The 13,637-nt window shown below is 27.8% G+C and overlaps 1 long non-coding RNA gene across 1 annotated transcript; it reads left to right on the forward strand.

Annotated features, from left to right (window-relative positions):
• Positions 1-9,097: 9,097 nt before the first annotated feature.
• LOC131173857 (uncharacterized) lies at positions 9,098-10,375 on the forward strand. Its single transcript, XR_009144160.1, has 2 exons — positions 9,098-9,447; positions 9,968-10,375. It is a non-coding gene; the product is annotated as an uncharacterized LOC131173857 (long non-coding RNA).
• Positions 10,376-13,637: the final 3,262 nt, after the last annotated feature.

Raw genomic sequence — 13,637 nt, forward strand, 5'->3', positions numbered from 1 at the left:
CTCCTCATTTCCTATATCTTTGAGCATAGGAAGATCAATGAAGTTACCTCTGATTGACAAGTGTTTTGAATTATTTTATTGACTACAAATCATTTCCAATTAAAATATTATTCTTTAAAAGAGTTTTGATTACTTAAATTCTAAATTGAAATTTAGAATGAGGAGAGTTAAACTTGAAACCATCTCACTCCCTACACCTTTGAGGCATAAAAAAACCAATTAGGCTATCCTCTGATTGGCAAGGGCTTTGAATTATTTTATTGACAGCAAATCGTTTCCAATTAAAATATTACTTTAAAATAAATTTTATTATTTAAATTCTAAATTAAAATTTAAGTTAATTGAGCTAATTTAATTGAATTAATTTTAAAATATATCATCAAATTAATTTTCAATTTTATATATTATTAGAGTTTGAATTATTTTGAATTAAAATTAAAATTTTAATAAACATATAATTATGATTAATCTCACTAGTTTAGGCAGAATATGACATTTAAATTCTTTATTAAAAAAATTAATAAGTTGACTGATGATGGAGGGGACTGGTAAACATGCACCTACTTTCTTAAATTATTATTATTATTATTATTATTATTAAAGCACACTGCAGCGCTGCCATTGGGTTGGTAAAGAATCCATTGTAGAAGACAAAAATATATATAGATATAAAGTAGTTTTTATAGATGAACGGTTGACAGTAGGATTTGTTGTTCAAATGATTTTTCACAAAAGCCCTTTTAGTTATATATGGTTCCATTCATAATTTGGTCGGAGATTATTAATTATATATTTATATAATTAATGAAACTAAAGTAGCTTTGATATCAACATCTTTTTTAGTTAAAGAATCATTAGCTTCTATTTAAATATCAAATATTCTCCAACATTAGCAACTCATGTCCTTTTTATTAGCTGCAAAGTGCGCTTTTCATTTTAAAGCCAACATCCATTGTGCTTCTATAACGCTCCTTAATATATATATAGAAATCATTAATCCAATTACATTGCAAAAAGAGATTAATTCCATTTTCCAATAAATTCCCCTTAATATAAACTTGCTTTTGACTGAATTAATTTTAGAAGTCTTTTGTTGTTGATATGGAGGCCCAAGAATCAATTTTCATTCTAATATCATATATGTTGCCTAAGGAATCGTAAAATTTGTAAAATAAGAGAGAATATTGGATGAATTAGTTGACCATCATTTTGATATTTAAATTAATATTGAGAACTAGAGAATGAAAGAATAAAGGTTAGATACTACATACCTGACAGTCTCCATATATATAGGCATTATTTAGTCTCTCACTAAGATTAGGAGTATTGAGTTGTGAGAGGAGACTGTCCCAAGGTATCACTGTAATATGTTGATAGAGTCCTTATTGGTTTAGGAGTCACCTTTGGATTAGAATTCTAATTTGGTCATACAAGTATCTTGGAATCCATCAGGAAGAAAAAAAATCTCTCATTCCTTGTCTATATGTCTAGGAGCCCATTTAGCACTTTGGCGATGAATAGGTCTCCGTTTGAGCGAGCACCCCTTGGGTGGGTCTTTTAGGGCGAATAGCATTAATGATTGAAGGATTGATTATCTTTTTAGATGATTTGTCGAAAATATGCTTTGTGAAATCTTTTATGTTCGATTACAATATGTGAGATGTGAAACTCTGTAATATTTTAAAGGAAATAAACAAAAATTAGTTTTGATAAACCTTTCAGATTAGACAGCATAAGAATGGATAACCTATTAGAAAATTATTAATTTGTATTAATTTGTATAAGATCAAGTTCTTGGAGTAGTGTCTTTCGATCATTAATTAGAGGGAGATTGTTGATTTTGGGCTGACATCAACAACAATACAATATAACAAGTGGAAATTAATTAATTAAATTTTGATTTTAATTATTTATTCTGGTGGGAATTATTTTTAAGAAAATTCTGGTGGAAAATTACTGGGAAGCTAGCTAGGAAACCTCAAAGATTAACACACGTGAAACATGGGTATTTTCCGAATTGGAAATTTTCCGTAAAATTTCTTAGTAATTAATAAATTATTCTCCTTTTGACCATTTGATTGTTAAGTTTTCTTGCTCCATCCTCGAAAATTAATGGAAATTTCTGCATTAATAATTCCATGACTGATTGACTATTAATCTTATTGGTAATTTTTAATAGCTATAATTAATTAAAATTTTCCAATATGGATGTAGAATTTTTAATGTTAAAATTTTTAGGCATTATTTACAAATTTATATTCAAAGATTTTAAATTTTTTAATATATTATTGGAATTTTTGAAATTAATATTTTTTCTGATATTGTAGTCGAAAGATAAAAAATAATTTTCAAAAAAATCTCATTAAAAAGTTTAATTATTTTATAATTATTATAATTGAAAGATATCAAATTTAATATGCTGAGACTAACATATTTATGGATGCCCATTACTTTAAAAATATATATATATTAAATATATGTGTGGTTTTTCTATTGGTTAAATATATTTTTAATAATTTGATTTAACTTATGAATTGACAAGTGTTACCTAATCAGTAAAATATGAACTTTTCTTACTTCATCACGAAATCAATATATAAAATATATACTATCATTCACTTATTAAATTTATGAGTCCCACATATTTATATCTTAAGTTTATAATAAATTAAATTTAAATAAAAATTTTTTATTTATATATTTAATGCGTGTAAAGTATGAATGCATAATAATTAAGAAGCACTGATATATAGGATTCATATATGTGTTATGATGATCTCTCCTACCATTCTTTCACTAATTTCAAACTAATTAATTTATCAGCTGACTGACTGTTATTAAAAGAACAAAGCATTTGCGCCACTTAATATGCTTAGAAAGTTAGAATATACAGAGGATTAAGCAATAATGCCACCGATCAAGAAGACAAGAATTGATGCAATTACATGGAAAAAGAGAGACAATTTCCAATTATTTTCCAAGAAATTCCACATAAAGCTGGAAAGATTTCATTCTAGATATGTCTGTCTTTCATTTTTATTCTTTTTTTCTTTTATAATATTCCTGAGGTCAATTTTCTGGCCGGCTGGCATATACATATAATTAAAGCTTTTAGAATGGTAAAACCAAAAGAAAATTATTATTAATCGATCTATTTTTAATAAAATTAATTACTTGACCATCTTATTTTTAAAAATATTTTAGTTAGTCCTTAAATTTTTATTATGTGTACTTTTTAATCATTCCTATTTTAAATCAAGTTTTTTGTTAATCAATATATTAAAACAAGAAAGAAACTATTTTTATGAGAACTAAATATAGTTCAAGGCTTAGAAAATAAATGAATAATTATATTTTTCAAATTATAGGAGCTGAATGAAATTCACACAAACATCTAAAATGACAAGAGGGAGTAAAGAGCAAATGAAATAAAAATATAGAGACTAACTACTATATTTTTTAAAATAAAATGACTAAATAATAATTTTTGGTAAACAAAAAGAAAGGGTAATGACCATTTGAAAGTTCTCCCTTTTCATTCTTGAAATTTAATGGAGGTTTCTTATTTGAAATTTTAATGATCAAAATATCTCTCAGAAATTAATTAGTGAGTCAACCTTTTAATGGAGGAAGAAGCTTCTTATTAATGTATGTGTGCTTTGGACTATAAATAGAATAGTCAAAATGTATTAATAAAATTAATATATATATATATATATATATATATATATATATATATATATATATATATATATATATATATATATATTAGGATATTCAAATGGTGCTGTAAATTTCTCATAATGAAATGTCCCTAAATTAATTAATGATGCAACTTCAAGTTGGTTTCTTGCCTAATCTTTTCAAATATTTCAGAAAGGACTGCTACTAATCGAACAAGTTGCCCTAGTTTGCAATATTCTTATGTAATTTTTATTCACATTAGCTATTTTATCTAGAAAATAGTTTTTTGGTGGCGTCCAGAATTTTCACCGGCGGTTAATTTTTTTTTAATAATTTCTATATTTATATTCTTTTAAAATGCATTTGTATTTGTTCTTAGTCTATTATTATTGATAAATATGAGTTTTATCACCTCATTTTAGAGGATTTGATGTCCCTTTTCCAATGAGGATTTGTTATTTTTTCATTTGCGAGGATTTATTATTATTTTTTTTTATCATGAAATTGTTAAGTATTTTATTGTATTATTTGGGTAGTAGTACAATGATGGAAAGTATATATTTTTCTTCATAAGGATATTAAAATTTGATAATTTTCATATCAGGCTTGTAAAAAGATTATAAAGTTGAACAATAATAGATTACCACTGAATGGAGCATGCTTCCTATCGAATTGCCAAATAAAATATTCTGTTAACACAATTAAATCCTTAAATCAAGATAATTATAATTATATTTTATATAAGTAGTTTATTTTAATTTTTTTTATACAAAATTATAGCAATATGAATTTATATACTTCAAATTTGTATTATATAGTTTTGTAATCAAAGCTCTATCTCCTATTGTCAAAAACATTTCCTAGAAAGGGTCAACTTTTTATTCATATTAGCTATTCTATCTATATAATAATAATATTTTTCACATAATTTTTATTCTTTTTAGCTCCATTCGAGGATGTTTCTAAAAATTTTGGATTTAAGTTAAATTTTCTAGAAAATATTATTTTTATTAATTAAATTTTTAAATCAAAATTTATATTAATTAATAAACTCAAATGAGCTGTTTGATTGACTTTAAATTTCAATTTTACGAGTCATTTAAATTTTTATTATTTTGCTTACTTTGACTTATTCTATGATTAAAACAGTTAGATTTGAATTCTAATTCTATAATAAAAAAACATTATTTAAATTTTATATGAATTAAAATATTTGAATAGATTAGGTAAGCGAGATTAAAAAAAAAATCACTTCTACATACAATATATGAATTTTTTTTAACCGCATCCTCTCTTATACATATCGAACTCAATATGAAAAAAACGCTTATACTCGTCATATGAATATTATATTATATATTAATTTATATCCTTGAAAGTACTTTAGAATAAAGTTTAGAATAATTATTTAACTTTATAAAAAAATAATTATTTAATAATCCCTTTTTGTCTCAGAATTAATTGATGTTTACCATGTGATCAACTAACATATACATAGAATACAAAGTGCTAGTTTTTTTTTTTTTTTTTTTTTTTTTGTGTATAGTTTTAAAACTTGGCTATGATGAATCAAATATTTAATATATAGGATAAGTTGCTTTTAATATATTAATTTCTTGGTGTTGTCTCGGTTTCTGTTCTCACCATATATTAATTATAATTAATTTGCGAGCCACTAAAAATATTCTATGCCTAATATTGTAATACACTTAAAATAATGTGAAATTTTTATCATGGGAAAGTTCATAGACATTGACTAAAATTATTAATTTTATGAAGCAACAATTATTAATTTAATCTTCTTATTTTAATAAAATTAATTATATAAATTTTTTTATTTTAAAATATATATTAATTAGTCTTTATATATTTATTTTATTTACTCTTTCATCTTTCTTATCATTTTAAAAGTGAGTTTGAATTTTATTTAATTTTTATAATTTAAAAAAAATAATTATATATATCTTTTTATTTTTTAAATCTTTAATTATTTATTCACGTAATCTCTCCTTTAAATATATTAATTAATAAAAAATTTAATTTAAATTAAATAAAAAAAATTTAAAAATAAACGATATAAATATATATAAGTTAATTAATATATTTTTTAAAATAAAAAATTAAATAATTAATTTTATCCAAATAAAAGAAATAAATAATTATTTGTTTTAAACAATTATTATATTATTATTGTTTCCAATTAATTTTTGTTTTGAAAGCATATATCCAATTGAGTTGAATCTGTAAAGGTAGAGATGCATGATGCATTCAAATAATTGGGACCCATAATTCATTTCATGTGCTGATTTTTTTGGGTGCCCAATAAGACGTTTGTGCGTGGCAAGACTTTTGCCTATATTACTTGACTGAAATTTCATAGTCAGTGTGAAACCAATAATATAGGCGGCGTTCCCAAAAAAATATACACAAGAGAGCTCGAACTCCTTATATACATAAATATATGTAATTTATACACGTATTTTAATTAATTTTATTTACTCTCACATAAGTTTAATTTTATATTAAATATACTATATAAATCTTTTTTAAAAAATATTATTTTAATTATTATTAAAAAAAAGCCGTAATTGTTACAGAGCAAATTAAAGTATATGGATCTCAGTCTCCGAATAGGAAGCTCAACAACCGCACAACCCTGTTAAAGGGGACATGTAATGTAAATTACAGGCAACTTTCATAGGTCGCCTGTGAAATTCTCTCTTACTTTTGGGTCTATAAATATGAATAAGAAGTACAAAGACCGATGTAGATTAGAGAGAGACACCGGAGAAAACACAGTATAAAAGGGTTGGGGGTTCCTTGTCGCACGAGGGATGGCGCTGGCTGTGATCTTTTATACATCTTGTTTCTGATATATCTTTAAGGTTCAGCAAGGGCCATCTCCGTGCGACACGAAACCCTGCAACTTCTTTCTTTAGCCTGCGTTTGGCGTTTGTTATGTATATACTCAGTGCTAAGGTATGTGAAAGTTTTATTTGCTTCTCATATTGAAGACGATTGCTTCTGTTATTTTATTTTCTTAATACTAATGAATGATTATTCTAATTTTCGGTTGGTTGTAAAAAAATTTAGTTTTTGGGTAGCCAGTGAAGTGGCCGCAAATTGAGAGTGGCAATGGCGGTAAGGAATTGCGGTGACGATGCATGGGAGTAACAAAAATAAATAAGAAAAGTTATTATAATTACATTAATAAAAATGCTTTTATATACTCGATTCACTATGATTTCAAGATATAATTATATAAATACGTATTTAATAGATGAATCTCACATTAATATTACCATAACGTTATTGTGATGAAAACGTTGATAATTAAGTCTTCCAGGCTAATCTTAGATTTGGGTGTTTTGAATTAGATTTGCTCATTGATATTGTTAGGTATTTGCATAATATATATTTTTTTAATAAATTTGGTTTTGGCTTATAAAAGAAATTAACATTTGTGAAAATGGAATCTTAAAATAAATTGAGGGCACAAATGGCAAGAAAATGGTTTTAGTAAATTTTTTTCTAAGATCTAATCCTTTATAAATTTAAAACATAAATATATTGATGAAATGCATATATAAAATTTATATATTTATATTTTAGATAACTTTAACTAAATGACCTCAAATATATAAAATTAAAGAAATGAAGGCTTAAGGATTGGATAATTAGGCAATTTTAATCGATAATTTGAGTTCATATGTTCTTATAAATCTTCTTTTGCTTTTTGCTATTGTTAGCATCCGAGTACCTAGCTTTCGGTTAATATGGTTTTGGGTTTGATTTTGGCTTTTGGGTAGTCTTGGTGGGGTTCATTATCTTTTGGCTTGTTCATTTTATGTTTGATTTGTGTATCTCAAGTGAATTATTTGAGTTGATTCAATAGATTTTAATTTTATCATGAAAATTAAATTAATAAAAACTTTATCACTTTAAAAGTTTAATATTTTAATTTAAAAGAATTTATAACTTATAAATTAATTAATAATGTGTTTGGATTCATAGATTTAGATTTAAATATTGAGTTTTAAATATTAAATTTAAACCTCTCAGATAAGTATTTGATCAAATCCAAATTTGAAGCAGCAAATACTGAGTACATCAGCTACATCAGCAGGAAAATATATTATTTATGTCAACTGGTCCTTCTAAGGTGAGTGGGGTTAATCTTTACAAACGTTAATAGGGCTCTCTTATATAATTAATTAAAGCAATACAAGGGAAATGCAAGAATCAGAATTTTAGCCTACTTCATTATAATGGAGTGAGTTCCTCTTTATTAATCAACCATATGGTGATTGAACTCAGATTATTCTTGCTTAAATCACGTTTGTATGGACCTAAAATATAATATATATGATGTGATAAACTTATTAAATATATTAATCCTACATATTTATATGTTGAGTTCATGATAGATCTAATCTAAATAAAAATTTCGGATTGAACTCATACATGGATCATTCTTGTGAGTTTGACAAGTTTAATTACCAAAAAATTAGAACAAGAATCTGAATTTCAGCCTACCCCATATCAGAGAAGATATGCACAACATAGTAGAGATAATGGCCAAAAGTTTCAAAAAGTAATTTTGGTGCACAAACCCCACAACTACGCCAACAATAAAAAGAAAGGCAATTAATCCAACCTCAAAATAGTAGCTGATGTATCAAGTTGTTGAGTTGGTCAAAAACATTCTGGTCATAAATCTTCATGATACATATGATCATGATCGATGTGGGTTGTATTCTTCAATACGACCATCCACTTTAGGATGATGATCATCATGAATGTATTATTAACTGGACCCTTTAATTCTAGCACTAATTTGACTAAAACATTTGGGCTGAACATGGACGAAAAATTACTTTACACCCTAAATAAGTTACATTTTATTTTATACCTTAATTTTGTAAAAATATAACTATTAAAACCCTAAACTTATAATGTATAACTATTAAATCCCTAAAATTTTATAAAAGTGTAACGAAAAGTAAAAATACGTGCAAGTTGCACTCATATATTAAACAATTTATAGTTACATTTTTATAAAGTTTAAGTGTAAAATGAGATGGAACTGTAAATAAAGATGTCCCATGACTTTTGGTGCAAAACTTAAGGGCAAAAGATATTAAAAAACAAACATATAGATTGAGGTATTTAACTTGCAATATTCTGGTAAGGTCGTCAGTACATAGATCTTAATTACAATCTTCCAAACTTTAAGGGCCTACACAGAGCCGCCCTCATGTTTGAATTTCCGCTATCATCTCCCTCAGTCGGTCTTTGCGCATCACCATCATGTCATCATGTCATCAGGTCATTTCCTTGAATGCGCAAAATGACTGAAGACGCGTATATATATAGCTGTGTGAGTATTGTGGAAATTAGGGCAAAACGAGAAGAAGAAAGTTTCTTTAATAATTGAAAGAGAGAGCGCAGTGGCGTTCTGTCGCAGGGAAGATGGTGCCTTCTGGCGCATATGAAGCTACACAGAGATCATTAGGTACCATCTTTCCTCGACAGAACTCCACTCCGACCTCTACCATGCATGGCTTTGTGCTCTATAGGTAACTCCCTTCTCTCTCTTCCCCAGTCTCTCTCAACACACACAAACGCACACATATTTTTGCAGCAGGTCATCGCTAGAATGAGATTGAAGATGCATCTGAGCAGGCCATTGGGATTATAATGCAAGAACGATTTCTGTGTCAGGTGGAAGCTTGTCCGTGAGGTGTCTGATCTATTGAAATGGTAACTGTAACTACATCAGAACCCGGATTTCTTCTCTTCTTTAGAAATTTCACTGAAAGAACTAATCAATCGTCTGATTTAAGAACTCATTTGGAATTTATTAGCCTAGATCTGTCCAGATCAGTAACACACACATAGAGAGAATTTCTTTCTTTGTTTTTTTGGTAGCAAGAGAGAATTCATTTTAATTACTCTTTAATTATATACTAATCTAGACAACAACATGGAAGATCATGGTGATTTTGTTTCATATTACATGGACGCATCATTTTTAATTAATTCTTTTGTTGAAGTATTAGATTGCTCCTTAAGCCATTGCATACTATAATGTTCATATACAATTCCCAGAAATATTCATAAGTTCAGCTAATTCAATATTTTATATATCGTTGGGTTTTTTTTTTTCCTCAACACGTGCTCTCGCAATCATCAATTTCAAAGCAAATCTCCTTGGTACAACTCTCTATCTCTAACCATAAGCCTAAATCTTTATATATATTCTTGTACCCCTTTTTATTAGATCAACAACGATTATGTCTCAGTGGTGTGGAAGGACTTGTTTCTTCAAAACGATATGAATCATGGCCTTGGCAGGTAAAATAAGAGTGTAGGAAGCCTAGGATATGTTCATTGAGGAGGCAAAGGTTGTGCTTTTTGGCAGATGGTCTCAAAGTGGTAAGGGCCCTTCCAAGCAACTAGGGTAGTTCTGCTTTGAATTAGCTTCTTTTTCATGACATTATAAACAGTTCAACCTTCCCATTTTATGTTTTTGTGTTATGTGAGTAATGTGTTCGTATATAGCTAGAGAAGACAATAATTCGTGGCTCAACACCTTGGTTTGACCGGTGATCAACAGATAACCATGGAGGTTGTCCCTCCAACTATACCTGTGTACATCTTCAACTTTTTGCTCTTTTCAGATGCAGAATTTTGGTATTTTTTTCATTTCTTAATAAATAGTTTCCTAGGTATAAACATAGGAAGCTCACTTCACACAGACATATTGGATGTAGTGCAAATGGGTGGTCAATAGAACTTTGGAAAATATTATTTTGTATGTAAATTTAATTATTGAGTCCTCTTTTTGATAAGATACAAAATTAACTGAGTGTTCAAAAGTTTATTTACTATTAAAATTCTATTAACAATAATGAACCTTATCAAGATAAAATGGTATAATTATACATATGATCAATTGGTAAATGAATTTTAGTTATTTATATTAGAGAGACGTGTATTTTATAGCATTAATAAAGATGTAATTTTCTTTATCGTTTTAAAGGTATTAAAGTTTTGTCGACTCTAATTATAAGATGTTAATATTATTTTTTTTTATTTGTCGACTCTCTAAAAAATTTTCTAAATTCATCGTTATATATAGAAAGAGAGAAAATTATGAGCCAATAATGAAATTATCTAACTTACATGAATCAGTTAATATTAGTTGAGGCTTTTTTTTTTTTTTTTTAACATGGTTGAGATTTGTAATCAATAACAATATTAAGGGAAAAAAAAGGAAAATCATACAAGAATAAACAGAATTACATGATTTAATCAACAGAAACCAATGGTTAAACATAGAACAAATAGGTGTAATTTATAGATTATGGATATTGGAGAATATAATTAACCATCTTTCAAGTATCAAACTCCCAATCTTATATGGTAGTTCCCTTTGTTTGTTAACCAGGGTTCAATCCTGCTGAGGACACTTACACTAGTTGGATATGTGGGAGTGTACTTCTAATATTATGCAAGGAGGGAATATGAGAATATCCTTAACCATAAATACAAGATAAGGAGCAAAATATTCAATAGCAAAAGCTAATTATTCAAAGTTTTTTTTTTTTTTTTTTTTTTTTGTCTTTCTAAACTAAATTTTAAATTTATTAAATTAATGAAATCTTTTCGCTATACGTGGGGAAATGAAATTTGGGTCTACTCAAGAGCATTTATTAAGAACGGGCCTGCTGGGATCGGTGGAGCCTTGCCAAACTGTGAAGGGAATATTTGATGTATTTATTCTTGTTCCATTGAAATTGCAGTCAATTTGCCAGAAATTAAGACTATCTCGAAAACTCATGAGATCTCCTTCCAAGCAGACTTCAACATTTGAAATATTATTCTTGAATTTGTTCCAGGCCTTGAAAACACGTCCCAGGCATGTAGTTTGCTGCCGCCTTTCTTCAATGAATGGTTTTGAGACCAAACCCACAAGAAATGGATCTTCAAGACTCTTTGTATAAGGTTAATGGGCTAAAGACCTTATAGGAATTTTAGTTCATTTCTAAAGGCCTTTTATCTAATTTTTAAGGATTTTAATAAATTTTAGTTCATTTCTAAAGACTTTTTATCTAATTTTTAAGGATTTTAATTTTCATTTCTCCTTTCCTTTCTTTATTTGTAGGCTTAAAGGTTAAATTTGTTTTCTCTTTCCCCTTCTATGTATGCTTATGCTTTATGTTTAAATCACCAAGGCATGAAAAGAACTTAATAACATATTTAATAGGGTAACTTGGTAAATACAAAAAACCTAAAAAGACATGATAGGAACCGTTGTCACACCTTACCCCTCTGTAAGGCATAACATGATCCCGTAGAATACTTAATGAACTACCGAACTTCACCTACCGATAACTCATTAAGTACCCTACAAGGGATTTTAAAACAATTTTCTTACATTTTGGAAGTGGTGAGCATTTTGATAAGAATTTAAAATCATTTATTCAAGTTTAAATGCTAATAAAATTTTTTGTCTATTTTAATTTTGCCGTAAATTTTATAAAAATTTTGACAGAGTTCCCTCTGTATTTTGAGAAACCAGTTCTTCAAAGACCTATAAAAAGCACTTCCAAAAATATTTCACAACTCCCAACCTTCAATAACTCCATCATCTCAATTCAATGCACTTCAAAATAATTTTACAATACAAATCAAGTTTTCTCATCTCAAAATATTTAATATTTCCATTCACCAAGCATAAAGCAGAAAATCCATATATACAAATATTAAATTTACAGAAGAGAATTCAAAATAATATTATTACAATTTATTTACAACTGCTCAACTACATTGATACATACAACATTTTTATATTTACATCAAGATTATCTACAAGGGTATAAAATAATACCCGTACAAAATGATCAGAGTAGTCCTCGATTTAACAGTAGCTCACTCTGCTGCTTTCTCCTTGCTCTTATCTGCGACAGCAAAATAAGCTATCGCTGAGTATAAAAATACTCAGTGGTGCACAATAAAAATTTAAAATACAATAAATAAATCATTCATTGCCAAACACAGTTTAAATATTTCTCAGTCACATTTTGCAAATATCAAAGTCCATAATGACACCATTTTGTCAAACAATCCATTAACACAGTTTAGTCAAACAATTTCATAATCACAGTGTTGCCAAAGTCATACACATCTTAAGTCATGACACAAAATTTCCGATCAATGCCGTGTTGTACACCACGACAAAGCAATCTACAACCCCATTAATCGAAATCAATGAGGGAGGTGGCTAGCTAGCTAATGAGTACTCATCCGATCTACAACCTCAACTGGCAAGCCAGAGAGGGAGGAAAATAAACGATCTCAACCCCATAAATGGAGGAGGAAATGTGATATTGTCATGCTAAGTGTGAATCCAAAATTAATTTAAAACAATTATTTTCAATAATTTATGAGAGATCCCAAACAATTTTCAAAGTCATTTTTGTAGTCACAAAGTGGCAACACAATTCATAAATAACACAGCGACTTCATAAAGTATAGCAATTCAAATTTTCAATTGGAAAACAATTACATAAATTATTGTGCATAAACCTGACTGGAGTCGCCTCTAGGCCTTGACTCAGTCTTTCAGGGCTTCCAAGTCTTTTTCAGCTGAAACACATAATTTCACAGTGTTTCAGTACCATAACTTAGCATAAATCCAAAAATAAATTTCACTTCATTTTAACTAGCTCTATTGCGTTAAATTCGACGTTCTCGAAGTTTTTGTGTTTTGGGTTACTATTCACTATACTATTCAAGTCAAATTGTTGACTTTTTAAGGCTTAATAGGTATGGGAACTCCAACTTCACCCACATACCACATTTTGGTCATTAAACTCGTTGGTTTTGGTCATTTTCTCAAAGCTTAGGTCATTTTGGCAAAATTGCCAATTTTTGGTTTTGGTGCT

Source organism: Hevea brasiliensis, chromosome 15 (assembly GCF_030052815.1).
Source record: "Hevea brasiliensis isolate MT/VB/25A 57/8 chromosome 15, ASM3005281v1, whole genome shotgun sequence".
Classification (NCBI taxonomy): Eukaryota; Viridiplantae; Streptophyta; class Magnoliopsida; order Malpighiales; family Euphorbiaceae; genus Hevea; species Hevea brasiliensis.